At 28.7% G+C, this 12,023-nt stretch overlaps 1 protein-coding gene across 10 annotated transcripts in view; it reads left to right on the top strand.

Moving 5' to 3' along the window:
- Positions 1–12,023, top strand: part of dsx (transcription factor doublesex) — a 256,111-nt gene that overhangs the window by 12,032 nt on the left and 232,056 nt on the right. Inside the window, exon 2 of one of the 10 annotated variants that reach the window (XM_076536669.1) lies at positions 8,088–8,110. The exons of 8 other annotated variants lie outside the window; for them this stretch is intronic. The gene's annotated coding sequence lies outside the window, so the exon portion shown is untranslated. Of the gene's footprint in view, positions 1–8,087; positions 8,175–12,023 lie in introns of all 10 variants that reach the window. One more of the 10 variants, XM_076536668.1, reaches the window with a different exon arrangement.

The raw sequence follows: 12,023 nt of genomic DNA, 5'->3' as shown, positions 1-12,023 counted from the left end.
TATTCCAAATATTCAAATTTTCAAAACACCACCAAAATTAACAAGTAGATCATGTATCTTCGTTGAAGTCTGCTCTCTATAGCAGCCATGTTTGTTCACGAGTGTCTATATGACTCTCATTCGTTTTCTTCAGTCAGTTGTTTTGTTGTACTTTCTGCCAGTTAACTGTTCTTCGGTTTCAATAATCACGTCGCATGGGATAATACGGTATACGTGTTATTTTAGAAAGCGTGGTGTTTCGTGTAACCGTTGTACATCCGGAAATATAAAAAAATTGTAAAGTAACATTTTTCTCCATTGTTGTTGTCTTATATTGAATTATAGAATCGAAGAAAACAATTTTGTTCTAGGTTATTACTGTTTAAAGGAAGTTTATTCGTAGCCTTCAGATGGATCTTTTATTTTGCGCCGTATAACAGTCCAACCGTAGAATTATAGACCAGAGGAGCAGCTATCGGTTAGCTATAGATTATCGATGTGATATTAATGCTTCTTAGTACATCGATAACATTGGTGAAATATTGTAAATCACAATGGAAGTATATTGTGTCAGGATTAAAATCGTATTCTTGTTTGAACCTCAAACTTAACGTAACATGCAATTCTATAATTATATACATGTGGCAATTATTAAATTTGGCCGATAAAATTGTGCATTGGGGTAAGCTTGAAGTTCAAACGAAAATAAATATCAGCGATAGAATTACAGGTTTACTTCTGCCATTAAAAAATGACGAAATTTTGAAATTTGAATATTTGCCACTTTGGGAATGTAAAAGTTTCAAAACGTACAATTTGGCAATTTGGAAATACGAAAATATAAAAATTAGAAAAATGTACAATTTGGAAATTTGTTCATTTGAAAATTGGAAAATGCACAACATAGAATTTGGAAATTTGTTCACTTGAAAATATACAATTTTTTTTTTTTAAATAGTAGTTTATAGTCGCATCAACTACCCAGATTATTAGCGACCAGTTTAAGGAGACAAGGTTATGGTCGGAAGTGGATGGTTTGACATAAATTTTTCATAGTTGGGTGAGGATTCCTATAGTTTTACAAAATTTTAGTAATGTGTCTTGATATGCTATTGATGTGGTTGCTTCAGTGAGGTTGTTCTTGATGTTTAATCTTCTTCTGGCGTGGTTATATTTTCTGCATTCCAATATTATGTGTCTGATGGTTATGGTTGTGTTGCATATATCGCACCTTCTGGGGGAACCGTTTTCGAGTATGAGTGAGTGAGTCAATTTGGTGTGTTCGGTCCTAATTCGGGTTACTGCCACTCGATTTCTTCAATTGTGTTTAGGGTTAGTTTTTAAATCGTAAAATTTGTCTAGTTGTTGATGGATTGAACTGGCTTTGTATTTTCTTCATGTAGAGTCCCATGACTGTTTTAGTAGTGTCGCGATATGATTATTGATGTTCGCAGAGGAGTTTAATATCGGCTGGTTTTCTGCGACTGTAGTCGCTGCAATTTTTGCCTGAAGGTCGGCCATGGTGTTTCCGTAGATATCCGTGTGGGAAGGAACCCACGCTATGATTACAGTTTTGTTGTCTTTGGTTAGGTTATCATATTTTTCCTGAATTTCTAAGTGCATTAATATAAAATTTGGTGATTTGAAAATATAGTATTTAGAACATTGAAAACTTGAAAATATAAAATTTCGAAGTTTGAAAATTTAAAGACTTGCAAACCTGGAATGTGGGAACACAAAAATTTTAAAAATAAAAAATTTGAAAGTTGAAACATGAAATAATTTATAAATTTAGAATCTCTAATTTAATTTCTTCATGTTGGTAATAACATCAATTGCAAATATGTTTGATAATTATACAGGAATGTTCTGAAATGAAACAGTGGGGTTATAATATTGCAATTCTGCCTGAAATATGCAAGTAAGCTCGTACTTCAACGAATGTGAAATATAAGGAGTTATCGATCTGTATAACGTAACACATGACTTGTGATGCAGTTTGTTACTTTGTTTAATGCGCGATAACCTTATCATGTACCGTTTTTTAATTGTGATTCCACTATCGATAAGAATTCTTTTAATGGATATTACTCACAGTCGATGTTAATATTATTGCACTTAAAACTAACGTATCGGAACGACACTTTTATTTTGTTTTAGTTTTAACAAAATTTAAATAACATTAGTCTTATTTAACAGTGTAATAATCGGCGTTGACAATTTGCTTCATAATAATAAATAAATTGGACAAGTGAGCTAACGGATGTTTCAGTTATAATTAGATTCTAATGGAAATGGGAGTATAGTTTTTAAAATATGATATTGAAAAACTATTTAATATAAATATAACACAACTAACACCATTGAAACTTTGAGCAAATTTATTTTAAAAATATGAAACTGTAACTAGGAAGGAAACTTTAAGCAAGAACTCTTAATATGCGAATGCAATCTTGTAATTGATATGAGAACAGAGAAGAATTAATATTTTAGATATTATTTTATTTTAACATTTGAGGGTCTCGTTTAAACGAGCGGTATCGTATAGCTAGTAGATAAATATACAAACTTTATTACCGACATATTGACAAATTACCGACATACTTGTATATTTATTTTTGCTATTTTCAACAGATTCAAACAACATTAGAGTTATTTAATAATACAACAATTGGTGTTTATGCTTATTTAAAATTAATAAATAAAGTGAACACATACACAAGATTGAAAGTATTATAGATGAGCAGATATGTATGTTTTTAAAAATATGTTTCAGTATTATGTAAATATCTACATTTTAGAGCAAGAAATTTAAAATTTGTATTTTTATAAATTTAATTGTTGTTATGTTCATTAAAAACTGTTGGTACGTAGATAATGTGTGTATGTTTGAATTCTAGTAACGCGTGTTTTCTCCGCGTTGTTGAATTATCCCTTGCAGCCGATTACTCATGTTAATGCAAACCCTAATTTCTTCCTGTGGAATGTCATTCCAAATTTGAGTTAAGACTTGCGACAAGTCTTGCAAATTGGCAAGTTGTCTTGTTGAATTTCTATAGGGTTCAAATTTGGACTTACTGCAGGATGTGGAAGCAATCGAATTGAATTGGGACTGCAAAATTCGAGAATGATTCTCAATGAGGTTTCTCGACGATAATTCATACACATACACAGATATTCACACACAAAAAAAGGCTCTTGTCAGAGCCATATGATGTGCAAAATCGGGTAATTAATCGGATACATATCGGATAATGCTAATACCGGCGGTATATGCCATAAATGCAAGGGTTTCTTTAAAGTTCTGTATCATTGCGGGAAAAAATGGTAGCGGTTATTCACGTACTGGAAATTGAAGATGAAGGTTTGGACTTTCTGCTGCTGTAAACAGTATCACCAAAAAAAAATGTGGCAAGTCCATGCATTTCGTCAAACTTTGTAATTTTCAATATTGCAAACATGACCTCACATTTACAGTGTTATTGTGGTAGATATGCATCAAATCTAAAATCAAACTACAGGGTCTTAAAGTAGAGATCTCAAGCTTTAATTTAAAAAAAGGAGCATAACTTTACGATGATTTTTCACGGAGTTATCATCAGTCAAGTTTGGCCAATTTTTGCTTAAAATTTTTCTATGCCATTTTTCTTTTGAACAGTGTATGTTAATATATTAGTAATGTTAATAATCAAATAGAAATAATTGTAACAAAGCTTCATTTGCTCAGATTGTTTCAGTTTCCAAATTCTTTTATTCTGAAGTTTTGACTTTTGAGAATTTGGAAACTTGGATGGTTAGAAATTTAGAAATTTAGCAACAGCAATTTTGGAATTATTAAATTTTGCAATTTGAAAGCGTGGTGATTTGTTAATTTAAGAATTTAAAAATTTCGGAATTTGCAAATTTAGAAAGAGAAGGTGGTCATTTTGTAAATTTTGGATTTTGGGAGTGCGGTAATTTGTAAATTTAAGAATTTTTGAAGTTTGGAATTTGCAAATATAGAAATTTGAGTATGTGATAATTTGCAAATTCAAAAATTTAGGAATTTAGGAATTTAGAAGTGTAGCAACTTCGGAATTTAGTATTTTTAAAATGCCAAATTTACAAATTTCAATATACGAAAACTTGGAAATGTAAAAATATAGATATTTTAAATTTCAAATTAGATAAATTTGTAAATTAGAAATTTAGAAAAATAAAATTTTTATATTTACATATTTAAAAATTCAGCAATTTAGAAGTGTAGAAGGTTAAAATTTTTTCTTTTCGAATTATCCAAATGTCTATATTTAGAAATTTATAAGTCTAGTACAAAATCATTTGTCGATTCCTATCACGTTGCTTTACAATATGTCTTTGTCTACATTCTGTTAAAGTGTTTCCATTAATTGTTTACAGCTTAAAAATAATATTTATCATAAATTGATAATATGTATCTTTATTACGTTGACAAATCATCATTTAATCTGAAGCTATCAAGGTTATTAAAATCCAAATTAAGTTCTTCAATTTTCATCGATGTTCCCTTTTTAAATTATAAATTGTCAAATGTTCTCAATTTTTGTAATCAATTAAAATTTTGTTACAAAAAATGTCCGACAAAATCCAACGGAGAAGAAATAAAAGTAGATAAGAATGAAAGTTAATAACGATTTAGATAGTGAATATCTACAATGTTTTTTCTGAAGTACGAAACAAATAATGAAGATAAGGTCCAATTATTTATAATTAGTAGAAAATAAGAGTATCGTGACAGATCACGTAATTACTACATACTTTGATAATTTGGTAGCTAATAGTAATTCGCAGAAAGCAGTACTATGTAATTATCAAAAGTTACAAAATAAGGTTATAAAATACTTGTGAAATATCAATTAAGTAAATAATTATGTACAATAAATGCAGCTGGGTAATCGAAACTATTTCTAACTATTTTTAATACTATACTGCTGATTAGACAGTAATAGCACTGTGTTTTGAAATTTTTTAAATTGTTTATAAAAATTCTCACATTTAAGAATTTTCAGAATTTTATATTTGAATTGAAAAATTAGGGTATTTTAGAAATTTGGAAAATTATGAATATCAAAGTCTGAAATTATAAACTTTTTAAGTTTCCACATTTTTAATAAACTTATGAATTTGATGGTTTAGTGATTTGATAATTCAGAAATTGAGACATTAAGAAATGTATAAATTTATAAAAATAGAAATATGAAATTTTTAAATTTACGATATTACAAAGTTTCGAATTTATAAATTTATAGATTTGGAACGTTAGAAATTTGAAAATAAAAGAATTTGAAATTTTCAAACTTCTAAATTAGCAAGTTTTTTAATTTTTAATCTTTTAACTTTGAAATATTCGAAATTTAAACTTAAAAATTTTATAGTTTATTTTGTTAACTTATTAAGTTCATTAGATTTATTAAATTTTTTAATTTATAAACTTGAAAATTTTTAAATTTCAGAATTTTGAAATGTAATTAAGAAATCTGGTAGTTTGTTAATTTAGAAAAATGGATATTTAAAAATGTAGAATTTAGAAAACTTTGAGATATTTAAATATCAAGTTTTTAAATGTGCAATGATAAAAATCTACAAATTTTTAATATTTTAATGTTAGAATTTGAAAAATATAAGTTTCAATTTTTCAAATATTCAAATTTACAAATTTTTAATTCGTCAGAGTCCACAAATATATTCAATACAAACTAATTATTATTATCTACCTATTATTGCTATTATTACATATGAAATGTTTTCCTTCACATATTTTTTATATGCTTATATTTCTCACTCTCAATTCTAATTTTTAAAATAAACAAATTTACAAATTACGTAAAATCTCGTACGTAAAGTCGTCAAGAAATAAATAAACTACCTTACGAAAAGTAAAATTAAGTAAAAATAACAAAACATCAAGCTAGAAGTGCATTTGAATAAAATGTGAAAGAATAAAGAACACCGAAATTCTTCAAATTATTCCAAACGGAGAAAGTGTCGATGACAAGAACGTAATATCAGAAGTCTTATTAACATCTTGGCGTACTTTAACGATTCTAACACGTGACGCACTTGCAGTTCAAACGTGATGAATTTTACTCGAATTTTGGATGCGTTTCAATTTGAAGTCTGAGTCTAATTTTAATTTGCAAAGTCAAGGATCCCTGAATATAAAATTAACGTAACATTTAAGCTTTCGTTATTTGCTTCATTATTGCAAATATGACAGATCTTACTGACGCACCTGACAATTTGTATGGCATGGAATTAACCGTAGATTTGTGGTGATTGAATTATATTTAAATTGAAACTAAACTATAAAAATAACGAAATAATTGATATGTAAATTAGCTTATACAGTACATACAGTAATATATTCTAATATTCTGTAGTTGGTCAAAGCATATACGAAAATACACATTTTCCTATGTTATAGAAAACTATCTACTAACTAGTTTAGCAAAACTATCAAATTGATCAAAAGCTTTTATCGTTTTCCAAAAAAAAAAGTTCGGTCACAAATCTTAAATTAGTAGCTAAACTTTCATTATACAGTATATAAATTGTTTTTCCAAGGTGTAAGTAGAATTATTATTAGTCAAGACCTTAATTTAATCGTCACCGACTAGTATATCTATGATTGCCCTCCCCGAACATGAATCATTGTTCGCAGAAATATTTTCAACACACAGTTCCTCAAATCGAAACTGACACTTGCAATCATTTATTATCGTACACTATATCTTTTTCGAGTGTAAATATTTTATGAAAATGATATAACATAGTATTACTAAAAATCAATATCAAATCAGCAATCAATATGAGTAGCCTGGCGCAAGGTTAAAAATAAATGTGACTTGCATGATTCAATAAGAGAATACGATATTTATGAAATTTGCGTTTCATTCTTGAAGAAAAGATAATATTAATAATTAGATTTACTTTTTGGAATGATTGGAATACTAAAAATTAAGTTGCCAAAATGCATGTGAAATTGTGGTTAAGGTGACTTTTGTGGTACTTCAATTTTGATCAAAACCTGTACCAAAACCATTTATAGTATGAATTTGACTTCTGCGCACAATTTCATAAAAAACTATTTAGCAGTTCCGACATACATAAAATTGAATTGAAGATTTCATAATAAAAGGGAATAAAGAAACTTATATCTAACCTTCTCCTGAATTTAATGGTTTCTTCCTTAATTATACAAAATGTAATAAAGTGGAATCCACAGTGAATCGTTGTTCGAAAATTTGGAGATCTAGAGATGTGATTTGGAAATTTAAAAATTTGCTAATTTCGAGATTTCGAAAATTAAAAATTACTGATTCGAGGATTTGGAAATTTATTGAACCGATGAATTGAAGATGTGGTAATTTAATTAATAGATGATTTGAGGATTTAGAAATTCAATCACCAGATGATTTGAAGACTTAAAAAATAGAAGTTTCAAAATTTTCAAGTTTCAAGATTTCAAGATTTGGAAATTTACTGAATCGATGATTTGAAGGTGTGGTAATTTAATAAAAAGATGATTTGAGGATTTAGAAATTCAACGACCGGATTTGAAAATTTGATGAAATAGATGTTTCCAAATTTTCAAGTTTCAAGATTTGAAAATATTGAAATTTTGTAATTTGAAGATATACAACTGTGAAAATCGGAGATTTGGAATTGTAGAAATTCAGTGGTGTGCAAATGTGAAAATTTGATAATTTAAAAATTAACAATTGACTGATTTCAAGAGTTTCAAAATTCACAACATAAAAATCTCAATTAAGCATTGGTCTTTTAACAAGTACTTACCAAAATGTAAGTTTAATCCTAGATATACGTGATATTGACCACTTCTATTTAAATCGAAACTGAGCTACAAAAGTAAATATATAATACTTTGGTTCTCCCGACTAATTACAAAAGCTTCATAACAATATTCGTAATCGAAAATAATGAATGAGACCCATCATTTGATCGGGTAAATCTGGTATTAAAAATGGTCATTATACGAGAAATTAATAAAACCGCATAGATTTAAGTTGTCTGTAGAGTGCAGAGGAGGACCGGTGTGCGATTTACGAATATCCATTTATCTGTTTTAGCATCAAGGATGAAAGGGCTTTAGGTCTGGACTTTAATATACTTGAGGGTCTCAGATTTCAAAAGAAGATTCTGTCCATGTTCTCACCGTAGGCTACTCTATATTTAGTAATACTTTGTTTAGCCTCGTGGCATTAACACTAATTTAATTTCCTACCGAATCCTCTTCAATCATTCTCCCTGGTTTCCATTAACCGGTTTACAAGTTCTGGCAACAGGTTTTCATTATGCAAGCTTCGTGTTCTTAGATTCCTTTCTGTATCTTCCTCTTTTATCGATGCTCTGGCCCTGTTCCTTCACGAACTTCCGGTTTTTGCATAACGATTTTCACGCGGAGACACGAAACGATCAGAATGACCGTATGATTGTTAGAAAGATACGTTCCGTCGTTTCTGGAATCGATTATTGATCAGACAATGTATTACAACGCTGTGTTTAAGTCGATTGTCCATGAATAATTGACGAGCACGAGTTCGCGAAATTATTCCAACGATGTTATGCTTGTGGATCGAATACATAGAAATTTGTGTCATGTAATATTTATCTGGGCGAAATGCTATGTGACCAAGGTCGATTGAAAACTTTATAGATTAGATATACTTTGAAAATGCTGGTATCGTATTTAGTTTCAAAAATTAACTTGCGAAATAACGTTCTGTTTTCCAAAATGGACCTGTATGGAATTTTGTGTACGGAATTTTGGAATAGTTTGGGATTTTTCTAATTTGAAACCTAGTTTTGGGACTTTAGAATTTTCAATGTATTTTATTTTGCAAGTTTGGCAAGTTTTTTGAATTTTCATGTTTTAGAATTTTTAGATTTTTGTTTTTTAAAAGCTTGGGATTTGGTGATTTTTGAGTTTTCATATTTTAGAAGTTTGGGACTAGGTGATTTTCGAATTTTGGAACTTTAGGATTTTCATGTTTATATATTTTAGATGTTCAGACTTCGGTAATTGTTAGATTTTTAGATTTTAGAATTTTTTAATTTCTAAATATAAAAATTTGTTAATGTTTATATTTGGGAATTTGTAAGACACTGATTTTCTAAATTTCTAAATTCTCTAATTCTTAAATTTATAAATTTTAAATGATTAAATTTATAAATTACAAAGTTCTGAAATTTCTTTATTTTGTTGAATTTTTTATTTTATAAAATTTCAAGCCGTTCAAACTATAAGTTTATAAAATCACAAATTATTACGTGTCCATAACTCTGAACCTCTCATTTTCTTAAATTAAAAAATTTCTAAATATAGAAATATCAGATTTGCTAATTGTAAATTTACAAATTGTAAATTTATTAACTAAGAAATGTACAAATATGGAAACACTTACGTTAAAAATTTAGGAATTTATATATTGCAAATTTGGTTGTTTAGGAATTTACAAATTGCAAAATTACTTATTTAGGAATTCACAAATTTGGAAACCTTAGTAACTTAGAAATTCACAAATTGCGTATGTAAAAATTGAGGAATTTACAAGTTGCATATTTACTAGTTTAAGGGGTAACGCCACTCTAGAAGTCAGAAAAAAAGGTGATTTTCGGGAATTTTTAAAATAATAATCGTACAAGTTATAAGGTCAGAATAAAAAAGGCCTTATTATATATGTTTTGAAGATGGTTTGTAAATTTTTAGAAAAAATTTGGATTAAAAATGGAGGCTGTAGGTGCTGGCAAGCAACAACACCATTTTTTGAAAGGGCTATACGGGCGGACTGTTTTTTCATTAACGCATGGTCCTAGGACAAAAAATCAAAAAGTTTCTCATAGTATATACCAAAATCTATGGAACATCATACGGAAATTAAAAAATATTAATAATTATTAATTTGGTGTAGATATGAACAAAAAGTTTCGAAAAACGGCAGAAAATTCAGCATTGAATCGTTAATAAAAAGTTAAGTAGTTAATTAATCAAAAAGTCCGTATGATGTTCACTGCGTTATATTATTTTGCACCTCTCCACGAAATTTCAAGTCGATTAGTTAAAAACATTCCGAGTTATTTGTCCGCCCAGTTCAAATAAAGTGATTTCGAGAAAAACGCGTTTAAAGTTTTGATTGCCATTCAGCATAAGAAATTTGTTATATAACTTTAATCAGCGATGCCTGCACCATTTATTTGGCCTCCTATATTAACATCCTCCATGTCCTCTTCCTTCTTATTGAATCTAAGATTCAATCTCAACATTTTTGAAGCTTCATTCAAAGATCGTTCTGAAAACTCTATGCATTGGGCGTCGGCTTGTAGGCAAAAATTGTAACAATTTTCTCCGACAGACATATCCAAGGCTTTCGTTAGTTCTATTATAGTGGATAGTCCATCGTGCAATATGTAAATAACGTTTTTGCGGATATGTCAAGTACATTTTTGCCACTGGATTCATGGTGTCGACGGATGGCTAAACCATAATAACTACTCAACTCATTAATGAGTTTTCCGCCAAATTTCCTTTTCCATCAAGACCCTTTGTCTATTTTTTCAAATTGGGGGTCATTGTTTATTAACCTAACTGAATCAGGCCTTTTGCCTTTACCCAGGTACCGTTCTCAACGCTGATTATTGCGCGCGTATCCGCAAGTTACGCTGAGCCTACCACAGAGTGGTTGCTGTCCACTTAAAAAAATTCGTGTCTCCGACCTGCCCCACACTTAAAACTTTTTTCTCATATTCTACACATAATAAAGCATCATTTAAGCAAAAAAAAAATCGATTTTTTCAAAATTCTAGAGTGGCGTTACTCCTTAAGAATGCAGAAATTTGGAAATTTTCATACTGCAACTATACTAATTTATGAATTCAAAAATTGCATATGTACAAATTAAAAACTTCACACGTGGCAAATTTACTAAATAATGCACGAATTCAGAAATTTTCAAATTGCACCTTTATTCGTTAAAAAATTCACAAGTTTCAAATTTACAAATTTTTTAATTCATAAACTAGAAATTCAAAAATTTCTGAATTCATAAATAGCAAATTTACGAATTTCTAAACTCACAAATTCACAAAGTTAGTAATTTACAAATTACGGACACAACTCGCAAGCGAATTACAGAATTATATCCTAGAAAGTAAAAGTTACCTTTATACATCGTTTTCACCTTTTATTCGCCTCTACAATCATTTCGAGCTATTATTCTTCAGTGCAATTCTGCTCAAAAAGAGTAACAGGCTTCTCTGTAATTAAGTGATTAGTGCTTAAATGAATCAAAGGAAATTTACTCTTCTAGCTTGCTCTAACCATTTTCATTCCGTATTTATTATCTTTTCATACACAACGATCAGTCAGAAGCTATTAACTATACTAGCTTGTATTTCTTATTGACTATTTAATGATAGTGGGTGACTATAATCTTTCTAACAAAAGGTTTAACCATCTTCAAGAATACCATCTATAGAATCAAACGGAAGAAAATTTAGATTTCAAAAAGATTATTTCTTTGTTTGTGCATGACAGTTTTCCAAATTGATTATTACGCTTTTTTTAAATTGTTATTTCACTCGTAGATTAATAAATATCGAGCACGCCGGTGAATAACAGGGCACTCATTTTTATCGTGAATAAATTATCTGTGTAGGGTAGACATTTTTTTTATAATCAATATAAGGACTTTGGAAAGTAGTCTTGAAATTTTTTCGTCATGTATTATTTTTCTTACTATTTTTATTATTATTCATATTCTTATGTTCTTTACATATGTAAAATATTAGGGCATTCTAAATTTTTATAAAATGAGATTATAGCTTTGGCATACAACGAATTTTTGTATGCTTTTGTATTTAATTCTGTAATAAAAATTACAGAATTATTCAATTATTGAATTCTTGAATTATGGGATTATCGAATTACTGAATTATTTAATTACTGAGTAACTGAATTTCTGAATTACTTATTAGATTATTGGATTATAGTGTTATAGATTGGTCGA

The sequence above is a fragment of the Megachile rotundata genome, chromosome 10 (genome assembly GCF_050947335.1).
Source record: "Megachile rotundata isolate GNS110a chromosome 10, iyMegRotu1, whole genome shotgun sequence".
Classification (NCBI taxonomy): Eukaryota; Metazoa; Arthropoda; class Insecta; order Hymenoptera; family Megachilidae; genus Megachile; species Megachile rotundata.
This window is presented reverse-complemented; position numbering and strand designations above follow the sequence as displayed.